The 23,415-nt window shown below is 45.7% G+C and overlaps 1 protein-coding gene across 2 annotated transcripts in view; it reads left to right on the forward strand.

The window, feature by feature from the left end:
• Nucleotides 1–2,347: 2,347 nt before the first annotated feature.
• The window catches only part of CDPF1 (cysteine rich DPF motif domain containing 1), a 189,203-nt gene continuing 168,135 nt past the window's right edge, over nt 2,348–23,415 (forward strand). Inside the window, exon 1 of one of the 2 annotated variants that reach the window (XM_085652412.1) lies at nt 2,348–2,481. The gene's annotated coding sequence lies outside the window, so the exon portion shown is untranslated. The remainder of the gene's footprint in view (nt 2,482–23,415) is intronic. The other variant, XM_085652411.1, reaches the window with a different exon arrangement.

Below are 23,415 nucleotides of genomic sequence, written 5' to 3' on the forward strand. Positions count from 1 at the left end.
ATCAGAAGACCAATCTGCGGTCTTCATGATGTCAAATAAAGTAACACCCATGGAAAATGCCTTAGAAGCCATAGCCCCACGTGCCGAATGAGCACCAAAAATGGAAACATCAATGCCAGCTTCAGACATGAGCCATCTGACCCAGCGAGCTAAAGTAGCTGGGGTAACAGGGCGAAAAGGCTTCTGCAAAGCAATCAACAGTTGACCATGCATATCTGAACGTAAAGGGGCAGTACATACCTCATAATCCTTGACACATTGAACAACGCAAAGGTTGGGATGATTGGGAAAAGAAGGATAGGTAATCTCAGAAGTATGAGTTTGGTACGTTTGGAAAGGCGAAATGTGACACCCTCAGGTGTAAAACTGCGACCTGCCAAGTCCAAAGCACGAACATCAGACACCCGTTTGCAAGAAACAAGGCATAGCAACATGGTCAGCTTGGCTGACAGTTGCTTACGGGAAAGTAAAGAATTGGAAGGCCAGGCTTCCAAAAAACTTCAAAACAATGGAAACATCCCATAAAGACACGTACTTAGGACTAGGCGGTTTCGCCAGGCGAATACCCTTAAGCAATTTGGCAATCAGAGGATGCTCACCCGCAGGTTTACCATCAATTGGAATGTGAGCCGCCGAAATGGCAGAACAAAAGTTGTTGACAGTGCGGTAAGCCAAACCGGAGGAAGCAAGCCATAAGTAAAGAATATAAAATAAAGCACTTAACTGGCTGCGGAGCAGCAAAGAAAGAGGATATGATACTTTCCACATGACCTTTTATATTATGGTCTCTATGGTTGGTCACGTGATACCCTGGTGTTCATGGGTACTGTAGTTTTTTCTCTACCTACTGTTTTCTAATTGGCTGCTGAGCATTTCTAATAAAGAAATGAGAAAGCATAATCGGAGCCTCCTGTCCTGACATAGAATTACTGAACACACACGGCACTAACCGGCACAGACCCCCTGCTTATGAGCACCCCCCCTACATACACACACACACACAGGGCCCCGCCTCTCGGTGCTCACCAGCAATGCCCTCCCTGTCCCACCCAGATCTGCCCTTGCGCGCCTTCTCCCGCTCCACCAACAAGAAATAACAAATCAACCAGTAGGAGTGGGGTCTCGGGGGCCTCGCCCCATCCCACAACATAGGGATGGGAGATAAGGTGAACCCCGCCCCCCCTCTAAACAGGCACCGCACCTGATGGAGTGGTGGGAAGGTACCCGCCACCCAGAGACCCCTCTACAACTGCCCCCACACCCTCCCCCACCCCCTGCCGGCATCCCACACACAGGACAAGGTACTTCCTGGCTCCTTCTCCAAGGGGGTCTCTCTTCCGTCAGTTAGACTCGCCCAGACCTCCACCTTGGGTGCCCCCTCCTGTTTAATGCGTTCATCAGCTGAGGCGCTTTGAGGCCCATTAAAGCGCTGCTGGTGGCTTTGTACCACAGGCCTCTGTGCACGTGTGAATCCAATATATTTATTTATTTAATGACTTTTATACAGCGGGCACGTCTCCAACAAGCATTTGCAATGCAATAGGTGTCGCATTTACGCGAGTATAAGCTATTGGCATTGTAAATGACAATGCCTTTTATTTATGTTTTAAAAACGAAAACAAAAATAAAAGGCATTGTTATTTGCAATGTCATTTGCTCAAACTCGCGTACATGCGAGACCTACTGCATTGCAAATGCTTGTTTCTTTTTATTCGCAGTAAGGAGAAAGAAGTTTTGTACTCATATTATTTTTATTAGCTTTCTGACTATGCGGAACCAAAAGGTGTTAATGTTCCATGTTGTGATTCAAAGCGGAACATTCCTTGTATGGTCAGTTGATCTCCGACCAGCTGGGATTGGGAAGTGTCTGTTTTGCATGCTTCTCCGTCAAATAAAGAAAGTGTTCCTTACCTGCTCGGCGTGGTCTTCATCCTTCTTTACCACAAAATGCATTTCAATAGAAGTTTACCCTGCAAATAAAATATCCATTCAACCATTTCTAATACAAAATCAGGCGTCTAAGTCCTACAATGCCGAGCAACAAACGGTAACTAAATTCTTGAGTTGATGGGCAAGGTCTCGGGAGCGCAGCATCTAGTAACAGATACTCACGAACGTAGCTGGGGAAAGCGCTGCCACCTTTTGAGTTCAATTAGTTTGAGCCTAAAGCAAAGCTGCAAAGATCCACTGCTGAACCATCTTGAACTTTGTAATCAAATTCCCTGAATGTCGGCAATAATTTGGGACAATCAGGCCAAGCAAATTGTCATTTGTAGTAGAGCTGAGCAAAGGATGTTGAAAAACGTGCGTCACAGAGGGAAACTTTAACTGACCAATCAGAATATGTGACAGGAAACAAATGAGCCAATGAGAATCTATCTTGCGTGTCAATTTCGGGAAGTAACCTACTTACAACGAAACGCGGCTTTGTTTACATATCCTGCTGTTTTGGAAATTCTTGAGGAAGAATCGACGCCAAGTGTGAGTTGTATTGAGAGCTTGCCTATGCTTGCGCGTCGTCGTTTCTGTAACCGCACAGAATTACCGCTTGCAGGTTTCCTTGCTTTCCCGCATGCCACTGTGCTGTCGAAGCGGCATGCTTTAACAATTCTAATTACGTTTTTAATTTGTATGCTGCTGACGAGCACGATTTTGCTGGGTGTAAATACGGATTAGTAGGTGACTCTCTATGACACGGTCTTTCTGCTCTGGGTCAAATCATTGTGTGTAGGTGTTAGCTCGGCGGGTGTGCACCGTGATTTCAACCCCCACAATCCAATCAATATATTTGAGACTGAATCACCTTCTGGTAACCTTTATCAATATTGTTGTGATGGCATGGCACGCGGCTGACGTTGGCTCGTGCCGGTCACATACAGAATGTCCTAGCGTAATAGAATGTGATGAGGTCATACTGACGGTTGAGAGCGGCAGACCAGGAGGTTGAAAGCATTCCTCTCGGTCCCTGCTGATTGTGCCAGGATTATTCTAATAAAGCTCAAGTTTACGGTTACGAATCTTTACAAGATTGGCGACGAGTTGTCAAGCGATCCAGGCACGGAGAATCTACGTGTGAAGCGGCATGTTCTACGAGAAGTGCGCGCTACAACTATCTAGATACATCGTTTCTTGGATATATATCACCTGGATTCGTCCTCAAATTTTTCTACTTAAGCGCTTACCTCAAATTTGGCTGCGCGGGTTCATCTTCGTGTGGCGCAAGACTTCTGCGCCGAGTTTCCCTGGCACGTCGGAGTAGAAGCCGATCGCCACAAAATGTACACTTCAACGGCCAGTAGTTCATCCTTACACTATTTAAAGGGCTGTCTCTTCATGGATATCACAGTGCATCGTACTTGACTGTCTCAACGTAATGGGTATTGGTGTATCTTTCAGTCTCTCACCGCAATCGGCTGGTTATGCGTGCACATTAACTAGCACTTGCACCTGATACATTAATTCAGTTTACCAGTTGAGTACGGCTTCTGGGAATGTATGTAACCTTTCACCTCCTCAGTCATTCTTAGCAGCAAAAGGCAAGCCAATACTAAAATGGAAAGAGCATTTTGAGAACTATGTTTCAACCTTTGAAGACGATGAGGAGTTAACTTCAGTCAAGAAGAACATTTTACTGCACTGTTTTGGAGCTGGTGGTCTGAAGATATACAACCGGATACAAAAGAAACTCAGATCAGGAGAACAAAGTGATGTGTATAAAATTTTGTTTTGGAAGATTTAGATACTTATTTTAACCCCACGATGTGTGTATCTGTAGATAGATGCACATTTTTTCATAGGAAGCAAGGCGAAAACGAACCTGTAGAAGATTACGTAGCAGCTTTAAAGAATCTTGCATTAACTTGTAGATTTGCTAATTTACATGACGAGTTTATTTGTGACCAGATAGTCCTGCATGCTGCTAATTCTAATATAAAAAATAAGTTACGGACTATGGGTGAGTCCACACTACAAGAAGTAGTTGATGTAGTAAAAAAAGCAGAATTAACTGGGAGGTGTGCCAGAGCTGTCATTTCTAGTATGGAGGTGTGGTATTTTGTCTTTTCTTTATCTCTTTTATAGAGTTTAGAGTTACTTATGTCACTACCTTATTGTTTATGTCATTTGGAATTTGCATGTGTAATATGGAATTCACTGATGCAAGAGCTTGTGTTTGAAAGGCTGAGAAGCGGTTGGAGGTTGACTGAGTTGGATGCCTTGGCTCTTGCACCAGTGGGTCCTTTCATGGCACTTTAAATAAAGAATAATTATTTGTATATAAACCACGGATTCCTCGCTTCATTACAGGAGGGTGGTTAAAGTGTTGTTGCAAAGATATGACAAAAGGATGTGTACAAAAATACTACTAAAGCCCGTAGCAGAAAAGATGACAATATTACAGGTCGTTGTATTCAATCCACATACAAGGACGGGGGCACATTTTGTTTTAGATGTGGTCACAAAGGACATTTAGCCAATGATAAGAGGTGTCCTGCGAGGAATCAACGGTGTTCTGGATGTCGTTGTGCAGGAAACAGAAAGGTAGAGGTGTAAATTATCTCTTGCAAGAATTGAATGAGTCTGAAGATTCTGATGATGAGAATTTAAATATGTGTGTTCTGTGTGTAGATGACGATGTTTTAGAAGTTGAGGAACACCACAAGAAAAAGTCTGTGTGTTGTCAACGTGGGAGGTGTAGTTGTAACAGTTACAGCTGATTCCGGCTCACCTTATACCATCATTAATGAAAAAGTTTGGCAAGAAAAATGTGTATCTGTATTAGGCAATATGTTGGAACCTGCTGACACTTGTCCTAAGACCTTTACTGGGGAGGACATACAAATGGTTGGTATGAGAGTTTTGGAATTTGAATATAGAGACAGGCGTGCAATGTGTAAATTATATGTCGATGTTTCTGGTCCCTCAGTTTTGGGCTGGGGTGATCAAAGAGAATTGAAAATTATCCTTGACCCCAATAGCCCAGAACCAGTGTTGGTGGTACACGATTTTGTCACGTTGGAATAAAATATTTTGAAAGAATATCCCAGAGTATTCTCTGGTTCCTTAGGTAAATTGGAGGGGTTCCAGTATAAAATTATTCTGAAGGAAAAAGCTATACCCCAGATCCAGAAAGTAAGGAATATAACCTTGAAAGAAGAGGTCAGGCTTGAACTAGAGAAACTTTGTACGAAGGGTGTGATTAAAAAAAGTGGAGTCATCCGAGTGGGTATTTCCATTGGTGGTAGCTTGGAGGGCAAATGGAAAAATCAGTTTGTGTAGATATGAGGGATCTTAATAAGAACATTGTTGTGGACCAGTTCCCTCTTCCGAAAATAAGGGAAATACTTTCAACCACCAAGGATATGCAATCGCTCACAACTATTGAGTTTACTGCTGCTTACCACGAGGTACAATTGCACAAGGACAGTCGCAGTTTAACAACTTTTGTTAAATCCTTTTGGCTGCTACAGGTATGTGAGGGTACCTTTTGGTTCAGCTACAGTAGCAGCCATGTTCCACCGTTTAATGTACAAACTTTTCAAGAATGTTAAGTGTTACCTTCTTCTAGGATGATATACTCATTATGGGGAGGAAGACCAAGAGTGACCATGATAAAGCGGTCAGAGAAGTGATGGGTATTTTGAGTACCAGAGGTTGTACTGCAGATTTTAGAAAATGTAAGTTTGTTAGGAAAAGTGTAACCTACCTGGGACACGAGGTATCAGTGGATGGCATAAAACCTAAAAAAGAGTTTCTTGATGCTATAGAAAAGTCTCCTGTTCCAAGTAACAAGAAGGAGGTCAGAGCATTTTTGTATTTAGTCGAACTTTACTCAAAATGTATTCCAAATTTTTTTAGTAAAACGTATAACATCAGACAACTCCACAAACACAAGTTTGTGTGGGCCCACGAATGTCAACAAGAGCTTACTCTTATTAAACAAGAAATGTGTTCAGTCTTACCCTTACAAGGATTTGACCCTGCGTTGAAATCTGTGGTTACTACAGATGCTAGTTCTAAAGTCATTGGTGCTGTACTCACACAGATAAATGACCGTGGTGAGGAATGCGTGGTGGCGTTCGGATCACGATCATTAACAACCCCTGAAGAAAAATGGTCCGTGATTGAACTCGAAGCCCTAGCATGTGTGTGGGGTTTGCAGCACTATAGACCATTTATTTGGGGCAGTCAAGTTTTATTAAGAAGCAATCACAAGCCGCTTATGAAGATCCTTTCCACCAAGGGACTGTATAATGCATCTTCCAGACTAGCGAGATTGTCAATAAAACCTTTAGATTACAAGGATAGTGTGCGGTATTTACCTGAGGCGAGGAACAAAGTTGCAGACTTCTTCAGCAGGTTACCTCTTCCTGTGACCAGTGTAGCTGATGATTATATTGATCAATACAGTGTAGCAATGGTGGGTGAAGAAGTGGAAGTTATTTGAGCTGAAGAATGGTGCATAGGCTATGAAGAAGATTCAGTTTTGAGGGAAGTCAAGACCAAAATCTTAAATGGATGGCCCACAAAGAACATGGTGGCAAGCAATTTGAAAGCATTTTGGGAATTAAGGCATGAATTGTCTGTAAAAGGATTTTTGTGTTGAGGAGTGGTAGACTTATGTGCTAGAGTTATGGATTTGTGCCATGAAGGGCATGTAGGTATTGCCAAAAACCATATAAAAGAGTTGTGTTGGTGGCCAGGAATGGGGTTGGCCATAGAGAGGATGGTGAGAGACTGCGTAGCCTTTATACATTCTGACCAGAGCTAAGTCACCTTTAGGCCCCCTTTAGTTCCCATCTGTACCCCATGAATGCCTTGGGGAAAAGGTAGGAATTGATATAACAGGACCTATTCATGATGATGAAGCACCAAAATATATTACTGTTGTGGTTGATCACTTTTCTAAGTGGCCGGAGGTAGAAGTGGTGGATACAGTTGATGCTGGTACTGTCATTAAAATTTTAGACAACATTTTTCTCAGTGAAAGTTTACCCAAGTTGGTTGTCACTGACAATGGCGTACAATTTCTGGCTGAGATTTTAAAGAAATTTTTGAAACGTAATAGTATCAAGCACTATAACACTTTGCTGTATCACCATGCAGGGAATGCTGTAGTAGAAAGATTTAACAGAGTGATAAAGGGTGCCATTCAGTTAGCTAATAACAACAATCTTAACTGGGAAGTGGGGTTGTTTTTCACACTATTTGGGCATTTAAGATAGCCCCATGTACCACCACCGCCCATTCAACTTTCGAATTGATGAGAGGAAGAATCGCGTTTTCAAAATACAACATTGGTTAGTGAAGAGAGTGTTGTGGGATCATGATGTTGTAAGGGATAAAGTGAACAAGGCTAAACTGGTGTACAAAACTTATGATAAAAAGCATGGATGCAAGCAGATGGATTTACAAGTGAGCGATGTAGTCAAGGTTAAAAGATCTGGAGTCTTGAGGAGTGGTCTGAACAGGTACTCAAGACCACATAGAGTGTAGAAGGTATTTTGTAATGCCGCACTTTTAAGCAACGGTAAAGTAAGGCACATGAGTTCTTTGTCTCTGTGTAATAAGGGATAAGTCTGTGATGGCGGTGAATTTGGTTGTGTGATGAGAGGGAGAAAACAGTGATGAGAATGAGATGTGGTCTCCCTTGGCCCACGTAGGAGAGGGTGTAGTTTCACCTGTGGGAGGAAATGGCGGAAGCACGGCATCACCAGAAGTTGGAAATGGTGGGAGCCTTGAAGTTAAAACTGGAAAGTTTGGAAGATTTGTGAAGAAACCTACCAGATTCAATGATTACTTATGTGATTCAGTAAATATCGCTCCTACCCTTAATGTTTGTATAAGCTCTGCATATTGTTTTATGAAATGTATTTATCTCTGTGAATTTGTTTTTTTTGTTGACAATTGAATGTTTTATTAATTATTTATTTATTATGTTAATATAAAGGGGAAGATATGTTGTGGTGGAATGGCACGCAGCTTACGTTGGCTCGTGTCTGTCACATACAGAATGTCCTAACGTAATAGAATGTGATGAGGTTATACTGACGGTTGAGAACGGCTGACCAGGAGGTTGAAAGCATTCCTCTCGGTCCCTGCTGATTGTGCCAGGATTCTTCTAATAAAGCTCATTTTCAAGTTTATGGCTACGAATCTTTACAAATATTTAAAGAAGTAACAGATGCTGACTGGAAAATAGATTTCTAGGAGACCAACACGCAAGTGTCTCCTCTAACATATTGATTAGAGATGAGCGAGCCCCTGAAATATCGAGCCAGGCACGAGCCTGACGCATGTCTCTGCTCCATTACGAGCCGAGCTTTCGTGTAGTTTCTGCCTTCTTCCCTCTCTATCCAGGACGTTTGGCCTTAAGATCAGAGCCGCCGGTTGGCTCGATGTCCTGTGATTCTAATCTTGGCAAACAACTTAATCCTCTCCACGCCTATAAATAATGCACGCGACCTTGTTTAATATAACAGGTGCTCATGTAAAGCGCTCGGTCGAGTTTGCGCTTTAACAAGCATTGGCAAAGCCAGTAGGTTTCGCCTACGCAAAGTTTGTTGGCTTTGTCAATGGTTTTCGGTCTGTCTGTGTTTTTCGGTCTGGGCTACACAGCATAACGGGTCTTGTTACATCCGTGCTGCACAGGGTGATAATGTGTGCTGTCATTAGTGTGGCCCTCTGCATGGTATAAACTGTTGCAGGACATCAGCGAACCACGCCAATACGATTTCTGTCGGGCTCCTGATGCAGCTTGTAGTAAATAAACCACAGATTGGGCAGAAAGTAATGCAGCGTTAACACCATGTGCATTCTTCTTAAAGGTGCACCAACCTATTCAGAGTCTTCAAAGGAACACTCCATCGAGGCAGCGTGGTGTTGAGAAATCCACAAACCTCTGTTGTTTTGGAAACCAAAACCGAATTTCCAATTCAGCGGCACCCAATGCCACACCATGCAACATATTTATACTCCATGTATTGCCACTCAACACCACATAATTCAACTCCACCCAATTGCACTTTACTCAATACCACCTAAACAGGGCCGGCTTTAGCGCTATTGATGCTCCGTGCGATAATGTTTGTTGGCGCCCCTCTCATGACCTTCTCTGTGGATTCTGTCACCACCACCGTTTAACTGTTGTGCCCCTTAATTCTCCATAACCTCTCTCTGCCACATTAATTTCTTCTGTTTTATAGCGCTACTCATACCAGTTTAGGGTGTCAGAGCACTTTACATCACACACACATTACACAGAGACAATGAATCTTACATGTGTATAGGAAATGTTACTTAAGGCAGAGGACTACAAGTTGTAGGAGTCCAATGTCATCCATACTGGTACAAAGTATATTTTAGGAGTGCTTGATGTGGATACGCACAAACTCAAATAAAAAATGTAACACCATGTTTGAGGGTTGTCTTTAATAATAAGAAAGATTTATAACAAATGAATGCTTTTTAGAACATTAGGATAATGAAAGATGTGGGGGGGGGAGGAATTACAACTCTAACCTTTACTTTTTAGTTTGTATAACTTCCGCACTGGGCCCACTCCCAAACTGCTGTGGATGACATTTTACACATATATTTCCCAATAGATTGCCAACACGTGTGTCTTGTTTCCTGTGGTAGATATTGGCTGCAGTTTATTTCGCATAACATGTATGAATTACTTTTGTGTTGCAGTACCGTGGTCCTATCCCGCTATTACCAGCCATGAACCAACGTCACAGGATGTCATAAATCATTTTTGACAAGCTCATAAATCATAGAAATGACAGTTCATTAATCATTCCATTTCGCAGTCATAAATAATTCTGACAGGCTCGTAAATCATGTGACGGGTCATAGCTCACAACGGCTGACAGCTCATGAATCATTTCTGACATATCACAATCACATTTTGTTATCTGCCTACCATAGTTGTGACACCTCTTAGTCTGTTCCGGCCATCATACATGCCGTTTTTGGGGGTCCTAAAGTTCCCTGTTGGTTTTCACGCTGATTTGGGGTTGGTAGCCTCTCTCTGGAGTTAGGCCTCAGCTCGCTACCTTGTTTGTCCATTTTTGTGCCCTGCCATTCTGCAGGTCTGGGCTGCGAGTGCCGTCTCCGCTTGCTTCCCCCCTTCCCCCATTCTGGTCTACTCACTCTGCTGTAAGGCATCCCAAGGTGAGTCACCATCTTCCGGCTCATCGTCTGCCAGAGATCCTCCTTACCAACAAATGTACCCCTTCTTAGCTGCCACGCCGAATGGGAGGTTTCCGTCTCCCTGCGGCTCCCCCATCTTCTTTGTCGATTCTCCTTTCTTCTTAAAAAACGAACAAACAAAAGGTGCAGTCTGCTGGTGCCATGGCTGCCCATTGGTTGGCCTGGAGAACTTTTGGCCCGTCTTCTGTAAAATGGACCAGGCGTAAAGCTCTGGGCGCGCTGGGTTGATCAGGTGCTGCTGGATGCTCTCCCAGCCATTGGTTTTGCAAATCTGTTGATTATGTTAGCTTCCTCTTGGAGCTCTCCACTGCGCTGTCTGACTGGGCGCCTCCCCATGCCAGCCTGCCAATACTTTGGAACCATCTGATGGTGGTGGTGCCTCACAGCTTGACCGCCTCCGCCAAGCCTGTGTGGATGGCGTGGAGGAGGCCCCTCATCTTGAGCAGCACGATTTCGCTGCCTCCCAGTTGAATCACCAAGACCTTGGGGTGCCATGCAAACTCTGCCTGTAATCCCTTTAGGGTTAATAAAGAGCCAATTCCATTTCTTGCATTCGTGTGCAGGCAGCGTCGGATCCTATTCAGCACCCCAGCGTGTCGTCTCCACTTGTTGATGTCATACATAAAAGAAAAGAGACAGTTATACACCAAGCTTTTTAATGTTTTTTTTGTTTTTTGGGAGGAGTGCTGCAGCACACCTTCGCCAAACAACCCATCTGCTTGAATAATGCCCGTCAATGGCTTTGTTAGGCATCCCTACCCTGGACAGCTGGCAAGCAGGATGGCCAGCGTATGGGCCCCCAGCCATGCTTCATGCCTGCCCAGCTGTACCCCAATGTAACAGTTGTCTAAGTTAACGCCCTTAGATCCACATGGTATTGCCCAATCGCAGTGTAAACTGGGAGGGGGGGGTCACCTGTTTCTGTTAAACCTTGTCCTGAAAGAACTACACCAGACATCCCCCCCCAATAGATTTCTCCCATACTTCCAACCCGGGGGGTTATTCATGCTGATGGGCTTTTTAATGATTTCTTATTCTTTATGTATATATTTTTTTTCACAGAAGCAGTGCATCACATGAGGCTACCCTCTTACCTCAAGGCGGGTGCGCGTCTCCTTTAGCTTAGCTCCAAAATGTACGACCACTGCTGCTCTTGTGGAAATACCAGTTGGGCCTTCACATGCCGGGGTGATGACCTCTGTTCCATTCATTCCTGGTCAAACATGCCCCAGAGTGAATATTATTACACTTATTGTTGTGTTTTAAAAAAAAACTTTTTGTTTTTTACTTTTGTGGTATGATATACACTCAGTGAGCCAGACAACACATGGATGTTACTTAGATTGCATAAGGCCCCATTGAAGCCGGCAGGCGTTGGAGCATACTGCTCGCACCTGCAGTCCAGCTGCCAATTCCCCCTTTCCTCCATGGAAACCAACCTTTTTAAAACTACAATAAAGCCTGCCTGCTGGGCGTGCCTAGCATATCCAAACGGTGTGGGCCGGGTTGGGGGGTGGGAGGGTGTTCTAGAAACCCCACTTATACTTCCTCACCCTGGCTCTGGCCACCTGTGTAGACGCCAATTCTATCCTTTAAAAAAATATATTATACCAACCGCATAGCTTCCAAGATTTCACCTTACTCGTGTGTAACTTTTCTCAAATATTCAGTGTAATCATGAGAGACATTCACGACTATGAGCGATATATTTGCACGCAAAAGAAACTGATAAGCTTGTCAATATATAAACTCCACCCATTTGCGCAGCAGGAACAAAAACCAAACTCTAATCATCCTGGCAAATAGTCTATCCAGACTGTCTACGTACATAGCTGCCAGGATAGCAGATTGCTTATGTGTGATATTTACCAGATTCCATTTCACTTATGAGTAACCTTCCATTGTCCAGCCTGTGACATTCTCTCAATAGCCATCAGAAATCAACATCTATGCAATGAAAATCTCAAGGAGCCCTGCGACTACTGCAAAAAAAAAACCTGGCATGAACATGCCTTCTTCGCCTAGTCTGTATAGTTATTAATTCAAAGTCACTCTCCAACCTTCTTCAGTCTACAACCCCTCAATTCGGTCATGGCCATGCTTAACGCCCCCTGGCTGCCTTATCTGGAGTTGAATACAACTCCATTCGGCCATACCAGGGGTGGCACTGAGTTAACCAAGCATACTTACACTAGACCGACTTTCAGCTTGACCCCACGCCCTGATCTCTCTCTCTGGGCTGCCGACCTAGGAAACACAACCAGAAGCTTCTCCGAGCTTCTGAAGAGGGTTGTGAAGGGGGGCATTCTGAGGATTTGTTTATCTTTGGCCGTGGCTCTGGGACTAGGACCACGTCTATTGCATTTCTCGTTTTCTTGAACAACATACCACGTCGCTTGGAATTTTCTTGTCCTGGCCTACCTTGGCCCCGTTGCATGCTAATGAACTCGTAGTTGCTTGGCTGCTCCCACTCCCGTCGATTCCCCGTGTAATCCATCAAAATAATTCCACTCCCATTTCAAGATGTGCGGTACCAATGCCGCCCAAATACATTTTTTTTTATGTACCCTAAAACAACAGCCACACTGCACAAGCCCCACCTTTGTCCTGCCCTAGGTTTTGGGCACCAGGATACCAAGTGATCCTCCCATAATCCCAGAGTGAAATAGACAGTAGTTATTTCTTTATTTATGTAATTATTAATTAATTTAATTAATATCTTTATATAACAGGAATTAGCATTCATCGTCAAACCATCTTCCCAACCTGCATAGTGGTCTAGCTTTTGCACTACAGTGATCACGGCCACATGTGTTCATCACTCCTTCAGTTTTTTTTCTGTTTTTTTTCAAAAACACATTTCAACATGCACTGGGTATTTTGGTGACTTGTAGTTTAATAATGTTTTCCCATACTAGCTATTAGTAAACATCACCATTGCCTTTTGTACATAGTTCTCCTAGAGAAGAGGTCTAGTCTATCATAGCAAGAAAATTTACTGTCGGCTGATATCGCGTAGTGAAATGAATGATTGTCAATCGAGTGCTGCTTTTGTTCACGAACAGTTTGTCCCTCTAATTCCCATTTCCTAGTTCCATTTTATAGTCGTGTTGCCGCCTGGACTGGGCAGGCCTCCACCATATCACCAGCGGGACCCCGAGACGCCTTGCCTATGCATCCAGGCCCCCGCGCTCCACCAGCATGCAATTGTGCCATAGGGACACGCCTCATGTCTGGAAAAATGGAAGGGACCTCCCCCTCTACTTGCCTTCTTTCTCAGTGCTGTAGATGTTATTAGTACAACTCATCAGTATTTACCTTTCTCAACCTTAAAGAGGGTGAATGGCTGAATGGCCCAATGTCGATTTAAGTCAGTGGTGTTCCCGTTACCCCCTGGTTTGCTCTGTATGCATTATTAGCCAGCCAAGCTGTTTCACAACAACAGTTGGCACGGGGAACTCCCTTTCCCATGCACACCCACAGTATTCTCCGATCACAAAGTAACGGCAGCCCTTTCCAATTTAAAAGGTAAATTATCCAACCCTGGTCTTCAATGCGCCTTTAGAAAATGCGACATTTTCGAGGCTGCGGCAAGCACTTTGAACTCAGGCATGTTAATAGGCACTGCAAAATCGTCCCTTTGACCATGAAAGCTGTTTCTTGCTAAAAATTGTGGACCATGCAAAAGCAGGCTTAAAGGTTTCCCTGCAATTTGCCAACGTTGTTCATCCTCCAATCTACGCTCTCGCCCAGTCAATGTAATTAACTTAATGACTTGTTGGGTGGCGCTTTGCATAAACACAATACTGGTTCAGATAATTCCGCCGCAAGTTCAACTCACGTGGAACAAGCTGTGCTGTTACAGCGAGTCACGCCCTTAGCTGCTCTCCCGACTAGACCAACTAGGCCCATGGCATCCCAAACACCTGTCCTTAAGCCGACCCTCTTCTTCCCGTTCGTGGCCACATGTCACCAGCTCTTGGTTCAGCTAAAGCAGAACAAGCTGTGCTGCCACCGGGCAACGAAAACCAGCCAACTCTGGGCAGGAGTAAATCGACATCCAATATGCAGGGACGGTGACGCGCTTTCAGCACTGTAACACAGGAGCAGCTAGTTCTGCTGCTAATGTCCCCTCCAGGAGCACAGGGTATGCCCACACCTCGATGCTGGGGGCTGTGCGGAGCATGTGGCGTGGTGCATCAGGAAGGCGTGATGGGCATGGTTTGTGATGGATATGTAGAGCCTGGTTCGCCCAGGGACGCCGTGTGAGCTCGCACCGCGACTAGGAATGCATGCCCACTCAGAGCATCAGTTGGTCATTGTTTCTCTGCCCTCACCCCCCTAGCACTCGTGCATGTTTGGGGGCTAAGGTGGGGCACTCCAGAAAGGTCCACCTTCTCTTTAGTGTGGTTGGTTTAAAAGTACGTGTGAGCTGTACTTCTACCCTCAGTGGGCTTTAAACGGTAGATGGTTCTTTTTGCATGTGGCATGGCTGTCCCTTTTGTTTGCCTATATTGATGTGCGGCTCTAACTTAGTATTATGCCCGGGTTGCAGGGATGGAATTCGCACGCTTTCAACTTCAGCAGAGTTGCCGGCTTGACCCCCGGGTGAATGTCTGGGTTGCGGTTTTATGGGGGGTTACTGGATTGTAGCCGGGTTTCAGGGAAGTGGCCCCATTGGCTAGTTCCTGCATAATGTCGATGTTGCCTGGCCTTGAGTCCTCGTAGTGCCCTCACTAAGTCGGACAACATTGATAAGTTTGAAACCTGGCGGCTAGCACTGGGACGATCGCCCGAACCTCACGTGCGCCTTACAAATCCAGTTTCAGCATCATAGGTACCAGTGGACAAATCCCAGCATATGGAATTTTGTTGACCACGAAGGCGAGAACTGGTTGATATGTCGCCAATGTCATTGAATTGGATGACAGCTGCATAGCAACAGTTGGATGGGGCATGGGTGCTTGTGGCACATTTGATAAGGGTGCAGGATAATGATTGTTTTACTCTATGAAACTGGGATCTTATGCCCAGGTTCTGTCTTTCTTTGCAGCTGGTTACCATCCCAATGTTGGGAAAGTACAATTTTACACTTTTACTCTGGGCAATTGCAACGCAGCGAGGTGCTACGAAACATTGTTGAGGCTGCATTGTGCAATTGGCTACAAGGGCCTTGATGAGGAACATCTGCTGGTACCATATACAAACAGGTACCATGTTCTGAATTGTGTGGAGCTGATATGTTGACCTCATTCCGGTATAGAAGAAACGGGTTTTTGAGTTACTCCTTCAGGAGACATTGTGTGTTTTTATATATGTTCATACCCAGTATCCTGCTAGATTATTGGGCTGCCCTATTGTTTTAGGTTTTATTGGTAGCTAAGCAGCACAAATGCGGTGGTGGCAACGGACTGTGTGGGAATCTGTAGGAGTGAACAGGTCTTTTTTTTTAGTCTGTCACTGGAGTGAGGCCTACAGGCTCATCCATTCTTAAAGTTTCACTGAAGTGTGCCTAACATACCCTTGGCCCACATTGGTGTGTTGTGAGCTGCTGTGAAGTGTAGGAGTGGTCTACCTGGGCTGTGTATGTGTGCCTAAGAGTATTACAATACTTGGAAGATGTAGTGCTTTGTAGTGCGTGCATGTTAACTGGATGTGTGCATATGAGTGGTACAGTACAAGATTCTACACATGCACTGGATGAATTTGTGCCTATAGATAGTACAATACATGGAGGGACATGGGTTCCATTTTAGGGAGATCCAGGCCTGCATGGTGAAACATGGAGAGGAGGCAGAGAAATCCCTCCAGACAGATGTGTGTATTGCTGCATTCCTCTAAGCTGGGTGGGACACACACTTGAGATGGGAGAACTCGAATTCTCATGTACACTTCAAAGAGTGCTTTTTGATTGTGAGAGGTCAAAAGGAAGGTGCCTCGGCACATGTCAGGAAGGAGATGGGGCTAATAAGATAATCAATAAGAGTAGGGCTGGGACCCTGGGCTAACCGTTTTTCTGACATCCATGCATGAGCTCTGCTCACTCCCATGATCTTTGTTGAAGGTCTTTCAGCTTTGGAGTCACTCCTACCGTGACCGACAACTTTAAAGAGGAAGAAGAGGGCAGAGGAGTGGGCATGTCAAAAGAAGCAGACCTTCAACATAAACTTCGAAGACTTGGACTCTAATTGACATTTGGTGTCTGGAAATGGACTATGAAAAGGGGAGCTTGAGGCCCCAAGAATTGTCATCTGCCAGACATCCAGATAGGCTGTGTGAGAAGGGGAAACTCTGCAAAACGTCTGACTGTGACTAGGACTGGGGGTGAAGGCTTTCTAGCCTCCCTGCTAGGTGAAAGGACATCACCCAAGAAATCCAACACCATCTGCCCTGGAGCACCAACCCCCAAGACGAGTGTGCTATGTCGTGGAAGAGGAGAGCATTGGAGGGGGCAAGGTCCAGTGGAGAGCACTGTCAAGTGAACTTTCTTGGGGAGGAGTGAGGAGATAGCTGCTGCACTGATTGGGTCATTGCCCTTGTGCAGACAGAAGTCGGCGACCCTTGTGTGCCAGAAAAGGGCTGCTGTGAATTGAGCTGTGTGGAGTGCTTTCCACAACGGTCTGGAGCCCATGCACATTGAGATAGCGGCTACCCTGTGTGCTAATTGGAGCCGCCGTGAGAAGACTGCCATCTGGCAAGGGCCATAATCTGTGTGCTTTAGTGTGCCGCAAACCCATATGCCAACAGGGGCCGGCGCTGGGGAATTCACTATGCCAAACGGGCCAAACCCTGTTTGGAGTCGTTGCAAAGGGAATGGAACCTGTACAGGTGTTTGTGGATTATTGCAAGGCCCTGTATAATCATAGACCTTGACCCACTCCCTGCCCGAGGAGCAGGAGTTTCACGCTGCTACCCAAAATTTAGCTGTCAATTTCTTACTCTATGACGCCGATTTACAAAGTTGGGCGTGGGACTCGGTCTGAGGAATGCATTGCTGTTCTTGCAGACTTTATACTACTCTTCTTAGCTAACCTACAGTCCTCGAACCCAAGATCCCTGGGAATACTTCATATCTACTAAGAGGCCTCGGGGCTCTCTGTAAACCGGGCAAAGTCCCTGCTGGTACCCATTAAAGGTGACCTGAGTACCTACTCGTGGACCGTCATCATTCCAACTTGTCGGCTGTCATTTCACTACTTAGGTATTCATACCTCCACGCTCCCGGAATTTACATGGAATCTCAACGTGTTCCTACTTCTCACCAGTACGAAACAAGACCTGCAGAAATGGAGGCACTTACCCCTCCACATCTTGGGGAGAGTGCCCTTCTTCAAAATGATGCTGATACCTCAGTTCCTATGTCTCAGAATTTCGCACTCCCCAAGAAATGGTTCCACAACTTGAACTCTGTTATCCGCACCTTCTTGGGGCAGGTGGATGCCACTGGATAAGCCTGTCCAATTGCTGTTAATGTCACGAACCATTTCTCTAAACTGAAACCGAAATCAGAGGACTGGTTGGGCGAGCAGATTTCTTAGCATCGAGGGAAACCCAAATGGTCCCCAGAGAGTTGGTCATATCTACATGACTGTGACTGCTTCAACTCCACTATCAACGTCTCATTTACATGACTCCCCTGTGTCTCCGACTGGCTGCCAGCCAAACTGTTTCTGCTTCACTATTCGAGAGCAGTGGCGGCTGAATTTTGAAGGTGGTGAGGTCTAAGACCAAATCCTAAATATGCCTGCATAATTGGGCCAGCTGCCCAACAATTGGCTTGAGGAGGATGAAAGGGAATGCAAGAGATAGTGAGAAAAATGTTCATATGGAACTACCTGGCTCCGCCCCTTGCCGACACAGACCTCAAAAACATAACAGAGTTACCCAAATTACAGTGCCTCCGAACGAGAAACCAGAGGATGACTGTGCCTGAGAAATCCAGGGCTGTTTTCAAGCCAAACTGGTAATTGTATCTGAGACATCCAAAGATTTTATACACAGACTCACCCAAAACAGGTGCATATGAGACACCCTGGGTACTGTGCCTGAGGCAGAGTGTCTGACTCCCAGAGGACTGTGACTAGCAGCGAGACATCCAAATCCGTGTGCCTAAGACACTAATGGCAACAAGATACACTGATGACTGCGTCCGACACACAGAGGGCTCGGATTGGCCATCCACAGGGACTGTGCCTGAGACACGGACTGTTTATGTGACACCCTGGTAATTGTGTCCTAAGCACCCAAGGGCTCAAACTAAGACACCACAGTACTGTGTCTGAAAATGGGATTCCTGGAGGACTACCTGGGGGTGAGACGTTTTCCTGGAGGACTACCTGGGACTGAGCAAAGTGTTGCATATCTGTTTCCAAGATACTCTGGTGATTGTGTGTGGAATATTTTGATAACTCTGACTGGGACACTCATAGAGACAGCCTTACGGTCAGAGATACCTTCAGAACTGTGTCTGAGAATGGCATGCCTGGAAGCGAGACATCCAGTGATTGATTGCACTAAGACACCTAGTACTCTGGGGAGAGTGTTTGGGACATCCCAAGTGCACAGAATAGCACGTCCTGAGAAAAGTTCTAAGATCTCTGGAAAACAGCACCTGAGATTGAGAGCCAGTAGCCGGATGAGAATGAGCCATCCTCTGGATGTTTGAAATCCAGACAAAATCCCCAGATGACTGCTTCTAGCACTCCGGATTGTTTGAGATATCCTGGTAACTGTGTCCAACCTGATCACGCAGACTGAGGCCCAAAGAGTGGCTCTGTGCCAGTCTGGCACATGCAGAATCTGTGCTGAGTATGCCAAGGGATTGAACACACTGTTAACATGCAAAAACATATCTTTATCCACAAAATTGTTAATGTGTTATAAGTTGGGTCAGAAGTAAACAAAAAGATTAACTTCGAACAAATCCATATATATATGTCACACATCAGACTTGCAAAGAAAAAATCATGCACTTTACAGTCACTGAAGCAGGCTGACTTCAGGAAGGCAAAGCTCTTATGTTTCCCACTTCCATACGCGAACAGCTCGCCCAGTCCAGGCTTTCCCTTTTTTGTTTTCTGGGATTTGCAGTCCTGCTCATAAACTTTTAAAATTTGGACCATAGCTCGGAGAATGCAGAAGGGTAAAATTGGAACTCCGTTTGGAAATTTGAAATTTTTAGGCAGAACTTGCCTTTAGGCCAGGGATCTTTGTTGGATGAAAAAAGTTGCGGGGACTCTAAAAGGGCCTGGCAAAACAGGAGGAACCAAACATCTTTTTCAAGAGGTGTGGCGTATGTGACCAAACAAACATGATAACTAGAATTTTGTGCTTTGCAAGTTCGCAGAGTGTCCTACTCGGAAAGAATAAATGATATCAGAAAAGAACTAAATATTTATATATCATAATCAATCCAACACTGTACAAGCTGTGTTGCCACTTTGGACAGAAGCATGTGTCTATTTTTGCAAGAGTTTGTCCGGAGTATTCTTCCCAGGTGCCTCTTAGTTCATGGGAAGCAAGTCTCAGAAACCCTACTAAAAAGCCAAATTTGAATCTGTAGCAATGGAGGAGGACAAGGCACTTGCAAAGCCTTACCGCTGGGAAACTATGCACTGTAGAAATACTAAATAACAATTACTAAGAAAAGCATTAATATGAAATATTGATCTAGTCTTCCTTTACACTCTAAGCCTCTTGTCTCTGGTAGCAGTCAATGCATCATAGACTGGTTTGACACGCGCTGTTTCTGCTTGCAGTGCTTTCGTGGTTCATGACGGACACCGCACCTGAAGAGGAACTGTTTACAGACCACCACAGACATCTAGTTAGCACAAATGCCGCAGTGTATAGAGAACCATCTACTTTGCCCCATTGTTGTACTGGGTGTAGCCAAATTCAAATGAAAGCTTGATGCAATGCACTTTAAGAGTTGTGCAAGCTGCATGGCTTGTTTTGGGGCATTCACCTGAAGCGATCACCGACTGCAGAGGCTTTTGGTATGCTAGTCTGCTCATCAGACCTGTGAGTATTTGATTTACAGAAATCATTGGACCTGTGGTAGTTGGCAAGCTCGACTCGCCTATTTCCCTAATCTCTTATTCAGTCCCACTTCTCCATATTGTTCCCTCTTTGCCCTTGCCTGTGTACCCCTCCACACCGAGCTGTAAACTATTCCAGGTTCATGCATGCATAGTTCATCTAGCCATGGATTTTACTTTGCATTCTGGACCTTACAGTCCCACTTTTAATAATCGACTAAACTACGGGACTACAAATTCAAGGATGCAAGCATAACATCTGAACTAGATGAGCTACTCGGGCATGAGCCTTGAAAACCTGAGAGCTCTACCTTTTGTCACTTAATCGTGGATGCTTGCTGATGGAATCTGCGATGGTGTAACAAGTACCGAACAATCCAGATTTAAAGCCTTTCAGTACTTTTTGTGGCACAGCACATTGTCCCTGTCCCCCCCTTTACCCCCTCCCCCGCAACCTTCACTGCAGTGTAGGATCATTCTCTATTATTGCCCTATGCCGCTGGGGGGCATAGGGCAATAGAAAAACAGCTATGCATCCCTCCTTATACCACCATCGGGCACACAGTGCTCTGTTGGGGCCTTTAGAGCATACCCCTTAACTGCTTCAGGAAGGATAAAGGCAGGGGTTGCAATGTCAGATTCTTCAAACCATTCAAACAGATCAGCAAATGAAGACTGCAAGGGCGTATGTTGGACGGTACATCTGCCCACAGCACCAAGTTCACTCACCATAACGTGAAATTATTTAAGAAATATCACACAAACGTGAACAATGATCACACTTCTATCTGACTTCTGTTTAAAGTCTCAGCACATTTGTTACATGAAAGAACTCCATGTACTTGCCAGTGCCTTCCCTCTGATGTTTTATGTCAGGAACACGCAGATGCAGGGGAACAGAGAGTTGGACCTGGCACTTCTTACAATAAGCAGTGTTCAAACGATACCACACAAGGTACTCCAGTTGCACCTACCGAACATACTTCAGCTTAAAATGAATGTGGGCCCAGTTAAGGTGGCTGAATTAATACCCAAATGCAAGGAACACGAAAGATGAAAGTCCACCATACAAAGCATGCAAAACTTGTGGTGATCTGCTGCCAGACGAAACCGTATGCCCTCTAGTTATTTAACAACGTGCTTGAAAAAAAAAAAAAAGAACGTTTAAAAAATCTAAATACATTTTTAATATCCCCTGTGCTGGGTGCTGTCCCTGCCCTGCCGCTTCCCCTGTACTGCCTGCTGTCCCAGCGCTGCCGCTCCCCCTGCGCTGCCACTCCCCCTGCGCTGCTGCTCTTCCTGCGATCCCCCTGCGCTGCCACTCCCCCTACGCTATCCCTGCACTGCCGTACCCCCTGCACTGACACTCTCCGTGCGCTGCCCTTCCCCTGTGCTGCCGCTCTCCCTGCGCTGTCCCTGCGCTGCCGCTCCCCCTGCGCTGTCTCTGCGCTGCCGCTCCCCCTGCGCTGTCCCATCGCTGCCGCTCCCCCTGCACTGTCCCAGCGCTGCCACTCCCCCTGCGATGTCCCTGTGCTGCTGCTCCCCCTGCGATGTCCCTGTTCTGGTGCTCCCCCTTCGATGTCCCTGCTCTGCTGCTCCCCCTGCGCTGCCTCTCCCCCTGCGCTGCCTCTCCCTCTGCGCTGTTCCTACTCTGCCTCTCCCCCTGCGCTGCCTCTCCCCCTGTGCTGTCCTTGAGCTGCCTACTGTCCCTGCGCTGCCGCTCCCCCTGTGCTGCCTGCTGTCCCTGCGCTGCTGCTCCCCTTGTGTTGCAACTCCCCCTGTTCTGTCTCTGCTTTGCCTGCCGCCCCTGTGCTGCCACTCCCCCTGCCCCGCCTGCTGTGCCTGCTCCTGCGCTATACCCTCCAGGGCAACCAATGGAGGCCGCCGCATGGCCACGTAGCTGACGCGCGCAGCAAACACCGCTGGTTGAGCAACCCCCAGCGCCAGGACACCTGGCTCTCCCGCCACTTGATGGTACACCGCCAAGGAACTCCTGGCTCTGGACCCCGGATGCCGAAACATTAGCTGTGTCTCCTCCTTACCAATATCCACCCTTCACATGCTGACACTGCCATCCCTCCTGCGACACATCCTACAAATGCTCCAGCTCAACCCCTCCTCGAACCTCGACATCACCACTGCCACTCCCGAAGGCTACAAAATGATGCACAGAGACCACGTCAACAAACCAGGCAGAAGCATCTCCATCATCTTCAAGGAAACCATCAGATCACCAATGAAGACCTGACTCCTCTAATAAAACACTTCAACTTCATACGACAACTGACGCGATGACCACAATAAGAGGCACTCTTGCCTATAGACCCCCGGGACCATGAGCAACATTCTGCGACGCTATCCCCACCCAGCAATCGACTCTCACCACTAAAAGTTTCTTTTGGACATGTATGTTCAAGTGTTATGTCTATAAAGGTTCGATATATGTAAGGGATTTTGTAAGATTTGTATGTTTAATTTGTATCATGTTTGTATTGTCAAAATGTTAAATGATTATATGTCTTCACGTTGTTACACCAGGAATAATCTGATAAAAAGAATCTGCGACAAATCAATAATTGTTTTAGGTCATTGTATATATATTGTTTGTGAATGTATGGATGCCAAATTTGGAATACGGGATACCCATTACGATGTTACTAAAAGACTAGGAATACAATAGAGTTAGGAATGGCATACAATGAGGAGAGGGAGGGAACATAATTCAAATTATACATTTGAGTTCAGATCCCGCCCCCTTGAACATCAACCGGATCATCCCCGTGTATGTTAGACACATGGCATCAGAATAGTCCTCGGACTCGGAGAAACTGGCCCTGATCCGCCCGACCTCTTCGCAGCGTTTAACACCATCTCCCACAACACCCTTGTCAACAGATTCTGCAACATAGGCATACAACAAGATGCGCTCAAGTGGATTGCCTCCTTCCTTACAGGATGCACACAGAGCATCCGACTGCCTCCCTTCACCTCTGCCCCCCCAAACATCATATGTGGCGTACCACTAGGATCATCTCTCAGCCCCATCCTGTTCAACATCTACATGACCCCGCTCGCAGATGTCATCAATTCCCACGGACTCAATATAATCTCCTACGCAGACGACACTCAGCTGATCCTCTCACTCACCGAGGACTCCTCT

This window comes from Triturus cristatus, chromosome 4_1 (genome assembly GCF_964204655.1).
Source record: "Triturus cristatus chromosome 4_1, aTriCri1.1, whole genome shotgun sequence".
In the NCBI taxonomy this organism is placed as follows: domain Eukaryota; kingdom Metazoa; phylum Chordata; class Amphibia; order Caudata; family Salamandridae; genus Triturus; species Triturus cristatus.